Source organism: Hemitrygon akajei, chromosome 4 (genome assembly GCF_048418815.1).
Source record: "Hemitrygon akajei chromosome 4, sHemAka1.3, whole genome shotgun sequence".
Classification (NCBI taxonomy): Eukaryota; Metazoa; Chordata; class Chondrichthyes; order Myliobatiformes; family Dasyatidae; genus Hemitrygon; species Hemitrygon akajei.
This window is the reverse complement of record NC_133127.1, coordinates 180,023,115-180,038,674: the sequence shown is the minus strand read 5'-3', so window position 1 is coordinate 180,038,674 and position 15,560 is coordinate 180,023,115.

Sequence of the window (15,560 nt, the reverse complement as noted above, 5' to 3'; positions counted from 1 at the left end):
TGAGCATACGTAACTCTGATAAAAAGTAAACTTAAATTAAAGCAGAACCCAGAAAAATGAAGAAATTATCACTATTGAAGAACACATTAATCAATGGAAGAGCTTGACCCTCTATAGAAGACATCCCCATGATCTGAGCAGACTAGATATTGATAAGGAAGTGTTGAGTACCTGGCTCAGAGTTGGAGACCTCTTCCCAGAAACAGAGGGGTTCCTTCTGGCAATAAAGACCAGACAGTTAACAAAAATGATCAAAAATACATAACGAAAGACTAACAAATTCAAGATGATAATTACAGAAAATGTCAAGTGAAACCAGAAACAATCCAACATAGTATAGGATCCTGCAGCAGTTTAACTCAATCTAATCACTTACACAGGCACAATCAAGTGGCAAATATCATTCACCAAAATCCTGCTTTAAAATACAAACTCGTAAAAGACACCATACCATAGAACCATAGAACACTACAGCACAGTACAGGCCTTTCAGCCCTCCATGTTGTGCCGACCCATATAATCCTTAAAAAAAGTACTAAACCCACACTACCCCATAACCCTCCATTTTTCTTTCATCCATGTGCCTGTCCAAGAGGCTCTTAAATACCCCTAATGTTTTAGCCTCCACCACCATCCCTGGCAAGTCGTTCCAGGCACTTACAACCCCCTGTGTAAAAAACTTACCCCTGATGTCTCCCCTAAACTTCCCTCCCTTAATTTTGTACATATGCCCTCTGGTTTTTGCTATTGGTGCCCTGGGAAACAGGTACTGACTATCCACCCTATCTATGCCTCTCATAATCTTATTACCTTACCATAAATACAAGTCTGATCCAGTTTTAAAGTCAGAGTTCTACAAATTATATTACAACTGATACATTATTGCAGATGGGACAATCTATAATAACCGCTCAGGTATAATATTACAGGATAAACAAGCGAGAACAACTTAATAGATACAGACATTCCAAACACAAATAACTCACAGAAATCAATAAATGAAAAACAACAGAAATGTGCTGAGTTGAGAGAGGAAATTGAGAGACCATGGAGCATGAACACGATATACGAGGGCTGATTGATAAGTTCGTGGCCTAAGGTAGAAGGAGTCCGTTTTAAAAAACCTAGTACATTTATTTTTCAACATAGTCCCGTCCTACATTTACACACTTAGTCCAGTGATCATGGAGCATACGGATCTGGGACCTCCAGAAAGTGTCCACAGCATGGCTGACTGATAAGTTCGTGGGCTAAGGTAGAAGGAGTTGAGTTATACAGCTCTCGTTACATGCACATGCAGTTCAACTCTTTAAATGATTATGCAAAAACTTTGAAGTTAATAACTCATCTCCTTCTACCTTAGGCCATGAACTTATCAATCACCCATGATGAGTTATTAACCTCAAACTTTCTGCACAAACACTCAAAAGAGTTGACCTGCATGTGCATATAACGAGAGCTGTATAACTCATCTCTTTCTACCTTAGGCATGTACTTATCAACCACCCCTTGTATATATAGCTAGGGTGCCCAAGAATTTTGCACAGTACTGTAATTGTCAACATGGAGCAGAGAGCCAGTTTATAAATCTGGTGGGAGCAAAAGATGTTGGGAATGACGAGGATGGAGCGCCATGGGAGCGGTGTGGCATAGGAGGCAGAGAAGGAGTGCCAGGGGTGTTGAGTAGTATGGGTGCAGACACACCCAGCACTGAGACACTGGGCAAGGTCATATGATTCCAAACAATGAGTTAATTAATCATTATGGAATGTCTCTCTGGTGCTTCCCACACCCTCCCCTCTCCTTTCACTTTTTTCCAACCATGATTCCCCTCTCCCTGCTCCCTTCCCACTCCCAGTCCACAATAGAGACTCATATCAGAATCAGGTTTATCATCACTCACATATGTCATGAAATTTCTGGGGGGGCGGTCAGCAGTACAGTGCAATACATAAAATTACTACAGTACTGTGCAAAAGTCTTAGGTTCCATATATGTATATATATATATATATGTAAACACATAAAAATTTACAACCAGCGGTGAACCCAGGTCACTGGTAATGTAATAACATTACGCTAAGTGCTACACTACTGAGCTGCTGCACTTGAGGAGAAATTAAGCCTGTACTCTGGAATTTAGAAGAATGAGAAGTGATCTCATCGAAACCAGCAAGATAGATACAGTATTGATGCCTTCCTTGGCTGGAATGTCAAAAACCTGGAGGCATAGTTTCAAAAGTAAGACATTAGCCATTCAGGGCAGGAATGAAAGAAAAATTGCTTCACCAACGTGGTGGAGAATCCTTGGAATTTTATGCCCAAGATACATGATATTAAAAGAAATAAATGGCATAAAAATGGAATAATGAAATAGTATTTATGGGTTTGTGGACAATGGGTTTTGATGGTCCAGGGGAAATAGCTGTTCCTGAATTAATGAGTGTGGTTCTATAGGCTCTTGTGTCTCCTGCTTGATGTAGTAATGATGTAGTAGTTCCAGTTGGTGAGCACCCTTAGTGATGGATACTGCCCTCTTGAGGTACCGTCTGGTGAAGATTTTCTCGCTGGTGAACAGGGCTGTGCCCCTGATGGAGCTGGCTGTGTCTACAACCCTCTGCAGCATCTTACATTGCTGTTCATCGGAGCCTCACATCGCTCAGAATGCTCTCCACTGCATGTCCATATAAATTTCAAAGGCTCAAAGCTTCAATCTTTATCAAAGTGTACAACTCTGAAATTCTTCTCCAGATAGCCATGAAACCAAGAAATAAAAGAACAGCAACATGATCATCAACTCTACATCCCAAATCCCACCTCCCCGCACAATAAACAAACAAAATGGAACAGGCACGTTGACCCCCAAATCCTCCTCGTCCCACACAAAAAAACCACAAAAATGCAGAATATAAGAAAATATAAGACTGAGAAAAAGTCTATAGTCCAAGTTCATATGCAAAGTGCAGAAAATCTAGGTAACATTCTTCGGACTTTCCCTTTCCGGTAGCGAGTCATCCCACCAGCAATCAAAATGCAGATTCCCCTCTCAATAGCAGACTGATCCCCAGTGATTAAAAAGCAGCCTCCCCTTTCTGGTAGGTGAGCGATCCCTCAGCGATAAAAAGGCAATCTCCCCTCGCTGTAGCAGAGTGATCCCCCAGCGATCAACAGGCAGTCTCCCCTCTCCATAGCAGAGTGATCCCACCAGTGATCAAAAGGCAGTCTCCCCTCTCCATAGCAGAGTGATCCCACCAGTGATCAAAAGGCAGTCTCCCCTCTCCATAGCAGAGTGATCCCCCAGCGATGAAAAGGCAGTCTCCCCTCTCCATAGCAGAGTGATCCCACCAGTGATCAAAAGGCAGTCTCCCCTCTCCATAGCAGAGTGATCCCCCAGCGATCAAAAGGCAGTCTCCCCTCTCCGTAGCAGAGTGATCTCACCAGCGATCAAAAGGCAGTCTCCCCTCTCCGTAGCAGAGTGATCCCCCAGCGATCAAAAGGCAGTCTCCCCTCTCCGTAGCAGAGTGATCCTCTAGCGATCAAAAGGCAGTCTCCCCTCTCCGTAGCAGAGTGATTCCCCAGTGATGGAAAGGCAGTCTCCCCTCCCTGGTAGCAGAGCAATCCCACCATTAATCAAAAAGTAATCTCCCCTCTCTGGCAGCAGAGTGATCCCACCAGCAATAAACAAGCAGTCTCCCCTCTCTGTAGCAGAGTGATCACAGCAGGGGTAAAAGGACAGGCAGCCGGTACTACATTCGCCTCGATGTTTCAATATCCCTCGTCGCTTTAATCGGTGAACAATGGAAGCTTTGATTGGTGAGATGGAGTCAAACATTGGCTCATACCCTGTACCGCAGCCTTCTCATCTCCAGGCTCCCGCATGCTGCCTCTGCCCCTCAGAGACTGCAGAATGCTGAAGCACCCAAACGATCTCCAAACTGCAAATCGCAGGCTCCAACAGTTCCAGAATCACTTTCAAGATGAAAATCAAACGTAAAAGGCATAAAAGAAGTGAAATATATGTTTTCATGATCTATCCAGAAGATGTCAACTGAGGGAACATTGTACACAGGTGCCATCTTGACCGGAAATTTGCAGGAGTCTTCGGTGATACACCAAATCCTAATGAAGTAAAACTACTGATTTATGATTAAATCAATATGTTGAGCCCTGGACAGATCCTCCAAGATGCTGACACCCAGGAATTTAAAGCTGTTCACCCTTTCCACTGCTTAGCCCTCCATGAGGACTGGGAGGGAGGGAAACACCTTCTTATTGAGTTGCAAGTAGGGTTATTGAATTTCTGACATGATAAAGAGAGTAAGCCTGAAGGGTGAAGCCAAAGTTGGCCAATGGATTAGCTGTAAACAAATACATCTAGTTGATGGATCAATGGTGCATATATGTTCATAACACTTATGGGATGAGGACAATCAGAGAATAAAAGTACTGCCAAAGGCATGTGAGAGTTATGAAATGAAAGTTTATTATCAAAGTATATATATGTCACCATATACTACCCTGAGATTCATTTTCTTGCAGTCATTCACACTAGAACAAATTAATAAATATAATAGTATCAATGAAAAACTACACACAAACAACCAATGTGCAAAAGAATTCAAGCTGTGCAAAATTAAAATAAATGAATCAATGAATAAATAATAAGTAATGCAGAGGATTGTAGAATCCTTGAAAGTGAGTCCATAGATTGGGCATTGTTCAGTGTTAAGGGAGTGGAATTATCCAGTCTATTTCAGGAGCTTGATGGTTGAAGGGTAATAACTGTTCCTGAACCTGGTGGTATGGGACCCAAGACTCCTATTCCTCCTTCCTGATAGCAGCTGTGAGAAGAGAGCGTGGCCTGGATGGTGGTGTCACGGTCCCTTCTGGCAATCCCCCATCTTGCTATTTACCTGAAGAATTGTGCTTCAATCCTTTCGTTTAGTTTCCAATCATTCCCAGGTTCCACTAACCACACACATCTGCTTTCCATCAGAAAATGGAGGATAAAGAGCCTGTGATCACGACAAGGAGCTGCCAGTTCGTTGGTTGACTCTGGTGAGAGTAACCTCATTTCATGGTTCTTAGGACTGCCAGTTCTAAGACTAGCATCGCTCCTGGATACTGATTCCACGCTTGCTACGTCAAGAACGCCTCCCGACTCTGCCTCTGCGCCCGTGTTCTGTGCTTGGGTTCGTCCACTGCCTTGCTCGTGTAACAGAACTAACTGGCCATAATGAACCCAGCAGACACGGATCCCATACAACAGGCCCTCGCCAGTCAGGGCTGCCTACTGGGTGCCCACCACTGACTGCTTAGGGAGGTCATGGAAAACCTTCAGACACTGTCCACGAATGTATGGAAGGTCAGTGAGCAGGTGGACCGAGTTTCTGCTTCCCTTTCTCCGTCCCCTCCAAGAATCCCGACTACCAAAACCGCACCGCTCGGGATGGCATCAATTTGGGATCAGCAACACAGTCTCCTCGAGAGCCGTACATACCCGAGCCCGAACCCTACGCTGGGGACCTATGGAGGTGCCGGGCCTTCCTGTTAGAATGCTCTCTGGTCTTTGAGCTGCAGCCACATACCCACACTTCAGATAAGTCCAAGATTGCGTACATCATGGAGCTGTTATGAGGGGAAGCCTTGGCTTGGGCAACTGCGATATGGGATAACCAACCAGAGGTTTGTTCCTCCTTCCCCTCCTTTGTTGCTGAAATGAGGATGGTCTTCAACAACCCATTCGCGGTGAGGACGCCGCTAAACGCTTGCTGACTCTTTGTCAGGGTTCACGAAGCATAGCGAGGTATTCCATCGAGTTCCGAACCTTAGCTGCAGACCCGGGGTGGAATTACGAGGCCCTAAGGGAGGTGATTCGACAGGGCCTCTCGGACAAGATAAAGGATGAACTGGCAGCGAGGGATTACAGGGACTGTCTGGACTCTCTGATCTCGCTAGCCACTAGCTTAGATAATCAACTTCAAGAGCGGCTGAGAGAAAGAACCAATCGTCCCGCTCCTCGGCGAAGCCCGCGGTCCACCTTATCAGTCCCAGTTAGACTGCCTTCCCCAGCTGCTCCAAGTATAGCTCCTGCTCCGACTGTCCCCAACACCCTGGGGGAGGATCCGATGCAGCTGGGACGGAACCATCTCTCCCCGGCCGAATGACTTCGGAGGTGGAGAGCTGGGGATTGTTTCTATTGTGGCCAGCCAGGACATTTCCAGGTACAATTCAGTCTCATTCGTTCTAGGGTATCCATGGCTGACCCAACACAATCCCCACATCGACTGGTCTTCTTGGAGGATAGCCAAATGCAGCCAGTCTTGCCACTACAACTGTCTGCGGTCAGCCTCATCTCCCAGAGAAGCTACCGTGACCTCGCTGGTCCTGGAACCCCTCGATTTGTCCCGAGTCCCCACAGAATACCATGACCTGGGAGTGGTATTCAGTAGACAACGGGCCCTCTCCCTGCCTCTGCACCGCCCATATGATTGTGCCATCGACCTTCTCCCCAGGGCCTCACTACCCACCGGTCGCCTTTTTAACCTATCCCGACCAGAGCGAGAAGCCATGGAGAAGTACATCAGCGAGTCCGTCATGACAGGCATTATCAGACCTTCATCTTTCCCGGTAGGCACCGGTTTCTTCTTTGTAGAAAAGAAGGACGGGTCGCTTAATCCTTGTATTAATTACAGAGGCCTAAACAGTATAACAGTTAAGAATAAGTACCCTTTACCCCTCATTAGTTTGGCTTTTGAACCACTACATGGAGCCACCATTTTCTCAAAGCTGGACCTTTGTAACGCCTACCATCCAGTCAGGGTGAGGGAGGGGGACGAGTGGAAGACGGCCATTAATACAGCTCTGAGCCATTTCGAATATTTGGACATGCTGTTTGGCCTCACCAATGCTCCTGCCGTTTTTCAAGCCCTCATTAATGAATACTGTGGGACTTTATTAATCGGTTCGTATTTGTTTACCTTGATGATATCCTGATATTTTCTAGCACTCCCAAGAACACATTCACCAAGTCCGTCAAGTCCTCCAGAGAGTGTGGGAAAACCAATTATTTGTGAAGGCAGAGAAATGTGAGTTCCACGTTCCTTCGGTCAGCTTCCTGGGTTATATCATCAGGAGCGGGCAGGTGAGAGCAGACCCCAAGAAGATCCTGGTAGTGGAAGAATGGCCTAGGCCCACGACCCGCAAACAACTTCAACGATTCCTGGGGTTTGCAGACTTCTACCGCCGATTTATCAGAGACTACAGTCGAGTGGCGGCCCCCTTACCCAGCTTACCTCACCTACTACCCCTTTCTGTTGGGACTCCGAAGCTGACTCGGTGTTCACCGACCTGAAGAGGCGTTTCACCACCGCTCCCATCCTGGTCCATCCAGACTCAGGCTGTCAATTCATTGTTGAGGTGGTCGCCTCTGACTCCAGGATAGAGCAGTCCTGTCCCAACGATCATGTTCAGACGAGAAGCTTCACCCCTGTGCCTTCTATTCTCGCTGACTGTCCCTCAGCGAGCGGAATTACGACATGGGGAATCGGGAACTCTTGGCGGTCAAACTAGCATTGGAAGAATGGAGGCACTGGCTGGAGGGGACAGAATAACCGTTTGTGGTATGGACTGATCATAAAAACCTGGGTATTTTTAGATCACCAAATGTTTGAACTCCCGCCAGGCCCGTTGGGCATTATTTTTAGAACGGTTCAAGTTTTCCCTCACATACCGTCCAGGGTCCAAGAATGGGAAGCTGGACGTGCACTCCCACCAATATGACTCCAAGGAGGACACCTCCAGCCCAGGGACCATCCTCCCACCATCCTGCGTGGTTGCCACCCTCACTTGGGAGATGGAGTCCAAAGTAAAAGAAGCCCAACGGGATGACCCCGACCCCGGCAATGGACCTGGCGATCGCCTGTATGTGCCCGTTTCCATCAGGTCTCAGGTTCTCCAATCGGGTCACACGTCTCGGTTCGCCTGCCACCCCGGGAGTGATCGGACGCTAGCACTCCTGAAAAAACACTTTTTGTGGCTGTCCAGGGAGGTGGATACCTGTTCCTATGTCTCAACATGTTCCATCTGTGCCCAGGGAAAAGCCTCTCATCGGCCACCTGTGGGGTTTCTTCGTCCTCTATTTGTCCCTGGTCATCCCTGGTTGCACATCGCCCTAGATTTTGTAACCAGTCTACCCCCTTCACATGGGAACACCACTGTATTCACTGTGGTAGACCGGTTCTCCAAGGCGGTGCACTTTGTAGCCCTTCCTAAACTCCCTTCTTCTCAAAAAACTGCAGATCTTCTCATCTGCCACGTCTTCCACCTCCACGGAATCCCCGCAGACATCGTCTCCAATCGAGGTCCCCAGTTCGTCTCACAGGTATGGAAGGCCTTCTGTCAAGCCTTAGGTGCATCAGTCAGCCTGTCATCCGGCTTCCACCCCCAGACGAACGGGCAGACGGAACGGGTCAACCGAGATCTGGAGGCAACGCTACGTTATGTAACGGCAAACAACCCGTCGACCTGGAGCGACCACCTCCCGTGGCCTGAGTACACCCACAACTCTCTGGTGAGCTCTGCCATTATAAGGTCTCCATTCGAGTGTTTCTTGGGGTACGCACCCCCGCTGTTCCCTGCGCAAGAAGAGGAGATAGCGGTACCGTCGGTTCAGGACCATATCGATTGGTGCCTTAAGGTCTGGGAGGAGACACGCACGGCCCTACTCAGATCAGCAAAACGCAATGAGAAGAGGGCCAACCGACACTGGACTCCGGTGCCTGAGTACCAACCGGGGCAGATGGTGTGGCTTTCCTCCAAGGACATCCCGCTCAAGAACAAGCATAGTGTTACATGGTTGACAACAATGAATATAGAATTGAGTCAGGTTTTATAAACAAACATAAACATTTATTAAACTCTGCTCAACAAAAGTGAAACGTAAACAAACGACTAACTTAACCAGAAGTTAACTGCTATACGACAATTTAACAAACAGCCAAACTCTGGGATTGTTCTTAAAGTGGTAAATTCGAAAGTCCAAGTGCTTTATACAGTCAGTAAGGAGAGACTTCCCTGAAAACTGATTCCTTTGAAGACGTGATGTTACTGCTGATCCCAGCCGAGAGATGCCTTGTCCAAAGGATTCACGACGAAGGAAATGAAATGGCTTAAAGGAACTGACCTTTTTGCTGGAGGATGGACACTGCACAAACCTTCCTGATCTTGCAGGGGTTATCTCAGATGCAGGCCACGATTCCTGAAAAAAGATTCAATAAAACCGCCGAACGACACTGATTTTAGTCAATACTTTGGATTTCCGTACTTTGGTAAGGTCTTCACTCTCCAATACTAACCGTAGAGGTAAAACAAAGGTGCACCAAACAAGAACTAGCAGCGATTGGCGAAACTGCTGGCACACCAGTTTTACACCTTATAATAGAAAGTAAAACTCCACCTTAAAACGAAACTGCGTCATGAGATGAATACGCAGTAAAACTAATTAACAAGCTAACTAATGAATTAACCGCGTGATAACAGGGGTTCCCCCTTATATATCTGTTGGAACATGCCATCACGTGACCTCACACTGCCGGGAAAATTACATCACGTGACCTCACACCGGCGGGAAAATTACATCACCCCACCATCACAAGACAATTACATCATGCTCACAAGATACTCGATTACATCATGGTCATAAGACAGCCACAAGATACCCACAGGGTATGTAACAATAGGAAACTCGCCCCTCGCTTCCTGGGATCATTCAAGGTCAAAAGTGTTAACAATCCCACAGCGGTCCGCCTAAAACTGCCAAGATCTATGCACATCCACCCGACTTTTCGTGTTTCCCAGTTAAAGCCAGTTTCCGTCAGCCCCTTGTGTCCCCCAGCTGAGACTCCCCCACCTGCCCGTATCATCGACAACCATCTGGCATACACCGTCCAAAGACTACCGGATGTGCGCCGTAGGGGCAGGGGTCTCCAATACCTGGTAGATTGGGAAGGGTATGGTCCAGAAGAGCATTCCTGGGTCCCCTGCTCCTTCATCCTAGACCGTTCCCTCATCCAGGATTTTCATCGGGAACATCCAGACAGGCCTGGAAGATCGCCTGGAGGCTCCTGTTGAGGGAGGGTTACTGTTATGGTCCCTTCTGGCAATCCTCCACCTTGCTATTTACCTCAGGAATTGGGCCTCAATCCCCTCGTTTAGTTTCCAATCATTCCCAGGTTCCACTAACTACACACACCTGCTCTCCATCAGAAAATGGAGGATAAAGAGCCTGTGATCACGACAAGGAGCTGCCAGTTCGTTGGTCGACTCTGGTGAGAGTAACCTCATTTCATGGTTCTTAGGACTGCCAGTTCTAGGTCTAGCATTGCTCCTTGATACTGATTCCATGCTCGCAATATCAATAACGCCTCCTGACTCTGTCTCTGTGCCCGCGTGCTGCACTTGGGATTGTCCATGGTCACGCTTGTGTAACAGGTAGGGGACCTTGATGATGGAAGCTGCTTTCTAATGGAAGCCCTTGTTGATGTGCTCAGTGGTGGGGAGGGTTCTTCCCATGAGGGACTGGGCTCTTCCATTCATTGGCATTGGTGTTTCCATATCAGGCTACGATGCAACCAGTCAGTATACTCGCCACTGTGATAACAGCGGGAGAAAAGCTGAGGAAATACCACAGATGGATGACCCACTTATTCTGAGACAAGCAAAGAAACCAACTCACTTGACGTTTTACTTTAGTCAGAGGGTGGTAGATCTGTGGAATTTTTTTGCCTCGTGGCTGTGGAGGCTAAGTCATTGAGTACATTTAAAGCAGAGATGGATAGGTTTTTGATTAGCCAGGGTATCAAAGGGTATGGGGGAAAAGGCAGAGGAGTGGGGATGACTGGAAGAATTGGATCAGCCCATGATTGGATGCCAGAGCAGACTTGATGGGCTGAATGGCCTATTTGTGCTCCTATATCTCAGGGGTCACCAATTTTTTTTGCACCGCGGATCGGTTTAATATTGACAATATTCTTGCGGACCGGCTGACGGGGGTGGGGATGTTATTCACGACCGGAATATAGGTGATAAGTCAACTATAAGTCATTTATAAGTGGCTAATACACTCAATTTCGTTTCTAAAAGGGTTTGTCTAATGAATTTAATATTAAACACACAGTGCATATTTTCCCTGCATGTATATAATGATAAATCAATTACAACTCACTTATGTCAATAGCATCATAATGTTTTAAGTAACATTTGGATATTAAACACACAGCGCATATTTTCCTCGTTTGAACATATAAAATCATTGCAACACACCAGTGAGAGGACAAGGTAAGGGCCGGAGGTCCCTGTGCTGGGGCCGTGACGGTCACAGTCCGGAGAGAGCGACCGACCGAGTGAGGAGTGCGACAGGGCGCGTAGCCACCCCCCCCCCCTCCCGTAGGTAGGTAGGATCTAACGGCCGACAAAAGTTTGGCTCGAGGGATGACTTTCAATAGATCACAGCGAGGTAGCTGCTCTGCTACTTACAAAACCCTGAGCCCGAATTAGGTTGTCTGTGAATATTTTAGCACTGGGTTCCCCGCAAATATTCGGTGTGGTAAACAGGTTTAGAGTTGGCGCCCATCTGTCTGTGCTCCAGGCCAGAAGCAACGGTACTTCCCGCCGGCCACATGAGGCGGCTGGTTACCCGAGGCCAACCAGTGATCCCTGGTGTGAGGGTATCACTGCGTTTAGGCGACTGATGACCTCGTGTACATTCAAGTTCAACAGTGGGCATGACAGAATGAGGAACGGTGCAGCTGACTCATATCGTTTCAAATCGCCAAATCATATTGTTTCTTCTTGGCCCGGTACTGGTCCGCGGCCCGGTGGTTGGGGACCACTGCTGTATCTTATGGCCTTATGGAAGGGGGTGAATTCAATATTGAGTAAGGAAAGAGCATCAACAACGAGTTGGAATAGTGCCCCAAAATCCAAACATGCTCAGGGGAAAGGCAGAAGATGCCAGACATCCCCCACGTACAGAAAACATCTCAAGTTGCAGAAGAGCTTCCTTATGATGAGATAACCAGCCAGCGCTATCCTTGCAAGTTTTGACTTGTAGACATTGACAGTGGGGACTCACTATGGGCAGAACATGAAATGTGTTTCTCAGTGAACAGACCTATCAGTTAGGTAACTGGGTATGAGAAAGAGAAAGGTGGTCTGGCTTCTCTGAGAGTCAGTTTAACTGTCTTTAAGATGTTACTGAACTAAGATTAGGCAATGGAGGCAAATGCAGAGGGGAGTTACAAATGTCTATTTTTTTTCCCAAAATGGCAGATTAATATTTTGAATCTGTACTCTTTTACAACCTCAACTGAGCCTTGTCTATATGTTGGTATTATCCTCCAAAATGTCCACTGTGCCCTCACTAGAGCTTCTTGTAGCAGTAGATGTCTGGAGTTGTACATCATACTCAAGCTAGGACCTAACTAGTGTATTATGAGGTTGTGAAATGTCTTCCCACCTCACACCCACGAGGTCCCGTATTGTATGTCTGCGTGGCACGGTGGCGTAGTGGTTAACATGCCAGTATTACAGTGACAGTAGCCCGGGTCCTATTCCATTGCTGTCTGGAAGGGGTATGCACGTTCTCCCTGTGCGAGTTCTTCCAGGTGTTTCGGTTTCCTTCCACGTGCAGGTGAGTAGGCTAATTAGTTATATGGGCCTAATTGGCCTGGAAGGGCCTGCTACCAAACTATATCTCCAACTTTAAAAAAAAATTTAAAAGTACATGCACAAATACAGCCTATGGGACGATTTAGCCTAATCTGTGCTAGACATTGAAGTAGAAAAATCGGTCTTAACTTATTATGATGAACCTCTGAATAGCGACAGAAATAACAATCTTTGTTCACTATTTTACTCATGCCTTAATAACTTCAGTTGGATATGCCAGACAAGAAAGGTCTTGCAATTTAATTCAAGGTCTACGCATTGTAGAAAAATACATAACTTTCAGTTCTGTCTTTCTCCTTGTGCTGATGTGATTCTCTCGTCCACACTTTAAAAATCCTTTCTTATTGGCCACAAAAGAGGTGGCATGGTAAAATTTGAAGACAACACACCAGATATTAGGAATCTCCTGGAGACTGGTATGACAAAGGGAGATATTTTGATGGATATCTAGTGGACCTTGGCAGTTGGAACCATAGCATTTGACAATCATGAATTCCAGATTTCAGATAGCAAACAACCCTTAAATCCTTGGTTTGTAAGGAAGCATTCTAGTAATCTGATCTGTGCTCTAATTGGATTTTTTTTTATGATCTTTGCACCTTAAGGCTCTGATCTTCTGCTAAACACAAAGGATTAGTAGAATCAAAAAAGCGAGTATGGGCCCATCTTGAGTTATAAGTTGTATTTTTACAATTATTCAATAAGTAAATTTCCTCATCAGCTTGTGAAATTTGGTAGTTGCATTTTTCTAGTTACATCTGAGATGAATTCTAGTAAAATATGTCAGAATGCTGTTCCTGGACTACAGTTCAGCACTAAACACAATAATTCCCTCCAGACTTGACAAGAAGCTCACAGATCTTGGCCTGCATCCATTCTTATACAGCTGGATCCTAGGTGGTAAGGATGGGCTCCCTTACCTCTGCCCTCTGACCCTCAGCACAGGTGTCCAGAATTCCCTTTACACTCACGATTGTTCTGCCACACACAGCTGAAATCTGCTGATCAAATTTGCAGATGACACGATATTGACTGGTTGATTTCTAGCTGTGACGATACAGCATGCAGAGGAGAGGAGACACAATGGCCCCAAAGTAACAGTATCTCCCTCAATATCTAAAAAAACAAAAGAACTGATAATAGATTACAGGAGGATAGGAGACAGGCCCAAACTGATCAACGCCAATGGGACTGCAGCTGAGAGGGCGAGTAGATTCAAATTCCTCAGAATACACATCACCAAAGATCTCACCTAAACTGTACACACTGGCTGTGTGGCAAAAAAAGGCACAACAGCCTCTCTTCCAGCTCAAGCGACTGAAGACATTCGGCATAGGCCCCAAATCCTCAAGACCTTCTAGTGGGGCACAATTGAGAGCATCATGACTGGCTGTTTCACTGCCTGGTATGGGAAGTGCACTAACCTTGATCGTTGAGCACTGCAGAGAGTGGTATGGACAGCCCAGCATATCTGTGGATGTGAACTTCCCTCCCCTGAGGACATTTACAGCAGCAGGTGTGTAAAGAAGGCCTGGAAGATCATTGGGGACTGCAGTCACCCCAACTGTAAACTGTTTCAGCTGCTTCAGTCTGGCACATGGTACTGCAGCATTAAAGCCAAGACAAACAGTCTATGGGACAGCTTCTTTCTAGGAGCCATTAGACTTATAAATTCACATGTCTGTACATTACAACGGAGTCCTAATGCAAAGATTTTTTACTCCCTCACATTGTGGGATTGATGTAAGATTTAAATCAATAAATAAATAAATAAATTGGAGATGTGAGGTTTTGAACGACTGTGAGCTTGAGTACAGTAAGAACATGGGATCTCTTCCCGGTCCTAGACTGGCGATCGGGGGGTTGCCAAGCATCAACAGTGCCACGTGCAGTACCTGTTGCCTGTGAGGTTCTACCCACTGCCCACAGATCGTACAAAGTCTAGCAAAAGTTGTTGAATAAATTCAATGGGGGGATGAAGCCAGTGTAGTTATCAAGAGGGCCATCTGAGGACAATACACAGGGACTTGCTAAATAAGCGTTAAATATCTCTCTATCAAACCCACTCACGACAAAAATGTGCACCTGAACTTAATCCTCATGGGGTAATACCAAGTATTTTAAATGGTTAAATCCCAATGGCTTGAATATTTGTAGGTGGAGGCAGGTTTGAGGCTCCAATGAGTAAAAGTGAAGACACAGATTTTAAAATGGACAAATTAACCATTCATTTAAAATTTAACAGTGAAACATTAAACCAAATGTCTAGCTAAATGAGTGATCCTCTAAACTGCCTAAGCTGCAATACTGGACATTCGATTACCCTTTAATAATTGACCGGGTACTCCATTAAATCTTCCCATATTATAAAACTGAAGAACTAAGGATGCTACAAACAAATACTTAACTAAACAAATGCTGGGAGGCCTGTCTGTGTCTGCAACACTCTTTCCTAATATCTCTTCAGTGGTGGTCGTGACCTCAGCAGTGGCAAAATTTATAGTAGAGGCTTTGGTGATAATTTACCAAAATTCTCTGGACTCCATTGCGGATCAGGTTCCAGCGGATTGGAAGGTGGTGAATGTCATGCCACTGTTTGTGGTGAACTACATATACCTGTCTGGACACGCACCCCACTGCTGACTGCTCCTGTGGCTCCTCCCACAGACCCCTGTATAAAGGCGATTGGAGGCACTGCTCCTCCCTCAGTCTCCAGGATGTTGTATGACGGTCTCTGGCTGCTGATGGTGCTTTCTTCCAGCTAATAAAAGCCTATCTCGACTCATGTCTCCGAGAGTTGTTGATGGTGCATCACTGTTCAGAAAAAGATGT